This window comes from Fukomys damarensis, unplaced genomic scaffold (assembly GCF_012274545.1).
Source record: "Fukomys damarensis isolate Sample0158 unplaced genomic scaffold, DMR_v1.0_HiC HiC_scaffold_3, whole genome shotgun sequence".
Taxonomy (NCBI): Eukaryota; Metazoa; Chordata; class Mammalia; order Rodentia; family Bathyergidae; genus Fukomys; species Fukomys damarensis.
The window spans coordinates 45,386,199-45,390,169 of NW_022900915.1; the positions used below are offsets into that span (position 1 = coordinate 45,386,199).

A 3,971-nucleotide genomic window follows, 5' to 3' on the forward strand; every position below is an offset into this window, starting at 1 on the left:
TAGAGTTATGAATTTGTCTCTGAACTGTTGCTGTATCTCTTGTTTGATGTTCTTATTGAATCTGGGCATAGTTTGACTGTAAAACCCTCCCTGTAGGTTTTGTGTAGCACTACATTGAAGCTATGGATGTGCAGATGTGAAAATAAAACCCAATCCTAAAGGGTCAAAATGTACACGTGATACATCAATTCAATTTCATTACAAGGTAAACCAGGGAATCTTGAATACTGTGGAAACACTCCTGGTTAATATGATGCTGTGGTTCTCTGTGGTTCGTCCCTTAACACAGGTCCCCAATGTGAGGGGAATGAGAGATGATGGAAGGTTTAGAGGTGGCCTACGGAGAGGCAAATAAATTTGGGTTAGAATCCTCAGAAGAGATTCACACTGCGCCTCCTGGAGTGACCTGTTTACCGAAAGTTTGCTTCAGTAGAGCAAGATGCCCTCAGCTGCTCACCAGCACCATTCCCATGCCATGCACTTGGAAATCCAGAACTGTGTGATAATTAGATACACTGAAAAATAAATTCATCACCACAGCCACTTTGCTATGCTTAGGACAAAACAGACCAAGACACAGGACATACACAGTGTTGAGCTAGGTTTCCTAAAGGATTACAAGTTCCTATCTCTCCACGTACCATCATGAGAGCTACTAAACATGAAGCTTTTATCCAAAATGATTTTTAAAGAAGGAAAAGTGAAAAGAATACAGAAATGAAAGGGTAGATAATGACACTGATAGAACAGAAATACAAACAAACAAAAAAAAGAAACCCAAACAACAACAAAACAGTAATGGGAGCAATTATACTCCAACACATTGGGTAAGCTGGAAGAAATGGACGTATTCCTACAAACACACAGTCCACATTCCAGTGAAAAAGACATGTAAGATGTAAGCAGACAAATAATGAGTAATGAAATCAAATTAACAACACAAAGTATCTCATCAAACAAATGCCCAGATTCAGATAGGTTTAAGTCACAACTCTACGGAAAATTTACCAAGTAACACCAAGTCTTCTCAAACAATGCTTCTTTTAACAAATATAAGCATTCCTGTCATACAGTCCCAGACATGGGAAAAAAAACTGTGAGGCAAGGCAAGGGACTGCCTTATCTGTATTATTGCTTTATCAATGTGAGGATGTCAGGGTGTAACTTATTCATTTCAGCACCATTGAGCTCTGGAAGCCTGTACACTTTATCTGTTGCTGTTGTCTCTTGGTAAACATTATGAATACTTCTATCAGGAGTTGAACCATGGGAGATGTGCTGGGCATAGGATGTAGACATTTTCAGCTCGTCCCTTCCACTAGAGATAACATGGTGGGGCTATCAATTTTATTTCGGTTTGCTTTTTGTCTCTTTGCACAGTCTTTCTTCCACTGGAATGTGAATTTCTTGAGGGTAGCAGCTTTGTCTTGTTCACTTAGTCAATACAAATGCTATGTCTGTAGGATAGAATGATTTACTGGTGACATTTCTAGAAATCTTAGCATCTGCTGCACACAGAAACCCTGAAGACCTGTGCTTGAGGTCCACTGCCCTTACCTGAAAAATAGAGCTTCATGTACCTCATTTGTTTTGAGAGGGTTATAGTAGAAGGAACCCAGCAGAGCACATCAATGATTAATTTTGCAGAAAGTTGGAGATACCATGTTTAAGTTCCTCTAATGGAGTATTTACATGGATCCTAAAAATTTCAATGAAGCCACCACTTCCATCCTGCAGAAATTCCTCATAAAACCAGGGTGGGGGTTGAACATGACATTCCATATGATTTCTGTCCTCAAGTCCATGGTCACTGGGGACATGGGGATTAACATTAGATAACCTGTATTACTTCCATGGGTCATGTTTCATCTTGAGGATTATTTAACACCTCTGAAAAGTGTTTTCAGATCTTCCCAATCCACTGAAATTCATGTTTGCTGAGTGCTTTGGGAAACTCATCAGAGCATGATCTCAAGACCTCTTCTCTCTGGTTGGTGTCCTTGGATTTCATCCCTTAGCTGTATATTATCACCCACACAGTCTTCCCTCATGCACTGCAAAGAAATAGATGTTAGGTACTGACATTTTACTGAAATATGGACAATGTCTGACCTCAGTGAGGAGGATCAGCATTTGGGAAAACTCTGTTCCATGACCCTTCCAGCCCCTGGGCAAGGGGAGCATGAAGACCGCTCACCAACTCTGCTGAGAGGCTGTCAGGGAAAACAACATTCAACATCTCTTTATAATGTGAGCTGGATTTATACACCAGCACCGTAAGTCCTAGCCTCTCCTGCAACCCTTTATATTGCCCATGACATTTGAAGTTTTGAACGACTTCTTAGACCTAGAAGAGGCAAAAGTCCTGGGAAAATTTTCTCATTATGTTTGTGGAAGCCACTGGATATTTATGTTGAGTACATTTGAACAGGGGTGGAAAAGGGAAGATATAAGAAAGGAAGGAAGAGGCAAAAAAAGGTTGAAGAAGACAGGTATTTTCAATGGTTGCTGACCTATCTACTCCAACCCTTTCCTCTGGTTCATCCTCCATCTCCACAAGCCACCCTGTCTCAGTGTCTCCATCTTCATGCCAATGAGACAAACCTAATCCTCAGAAGGTGCCTTCCAACACTGCTTGGGAAGACCTGAGCCTCCCCAGCACCCTCCTCAGTGCCTCAGACACATCCTTGTTCCTCAGGCCATGGATGAGGAGGTTCAGCATGGGGTTGGGGTTTGTGCAGAACACAGAGAAGACTTTGTCCTGGTCTGATGTGTGGTAAGAGTGTGTAGCATGTAGGTGTCCATGGCAGCCCCATTCAGCAGGGTCACCATGAGCATGTGGGATGAGAAGGCAAAGGCCTTTTTCCTCTTCTCCATGGAATTCATACAGTAGACAATGGTCAGGATGCAGATATAGCAGGGTATCAGCACAGAGAATTGGATGAGCAGCATCAGCACACAGCAGATGTAGATCACAGTCTCAAACAGGGCTGAGTCTGCACAGGCTGAGCATGGCAGGTGCCTCATGGAAGAAGGGGTGAATCTCCCAGAAGCCACAGAAGGGAAAGCTGGTAGAGATGGGTATGAGGAGGGAGCCATCCAGAGAGCCCCCAAACTTGGGGCCTGTTATGATCATCCAGCACACTCTGTGGCTCACAAACACAGGGTACCACAGGGGGTGGCAGATGGCCATGTAGCAGTCATAGGCCCTGAGCCCCAGCAGGAGGAATTCAGGCCCCACCAGGGTGAGGTAAAGGAAGTGCTAAGCTCTGCACCACATACAAGAAATGGTTCTGTGGCACAGCACATAGTCAACCAGCATCTTGGGCACAATGGTGGATATGTACATCATGTCAATTAAAGAAAGGTGGCTGAGCAGGAAGTACATGGGTGTGTGGAGCTGTGAGTCAGTGTGGATCAGAAAGATCATCATCCCATTGGCCAGCAGTGCGGTGAGGAAGATGGCTGAGATGGTTGCAAACAGGAGCGCTGAAGTTTCCTCCCTGGTGAACAGCCCCAGGAAGGTGAAGTCCGTAGAGGAGGTGTTGTGCCCTTCCATCGACCCTACCACGGTACTGAAACAGCCTCAGATCTTCCAGATAAAGTGATGGATGATGTTCCCAGGGAAATAAAATGACAATAACAACTCATTGTGAAACATAAGAATCTAAAAGGTGAAAGAAGATATTGAAACATACTTTATCTTCTGGAATTTATATGTAACAATTTGTAACAGGATGTGAATTTTACCAATTTTAAATAAAACCGATGATTAGTAATCAAAAATGTACAAGCTATTTTGGAAAACATGTCAGGAGATGCTACTATACTGCAATAATACTGATAAGAAGAGCCGAGTGTATATACTACTCCATACAGCTGCTGAACGCACCTTGTTATAGTGCGAGTATCTCTTAACATTCGGCCTCAGGTGGGATTAAATTGATGTCCTTATGAAATGCACCTCCGTT

General features: G+C 43.1%; 1 pseudogene; it reads right to left on the reverse strand.

Annotated features, from left to right (window-relative positions):
* Positions 1-2,611: 2,611 nt before the first annotated feature.
* LOC104858082 lies at positions 2,612-3,583 on the reverse strand (annotated as a pseudogene).
* Positions 3,584-3,971: the final 388 nt, after the last annotated feature.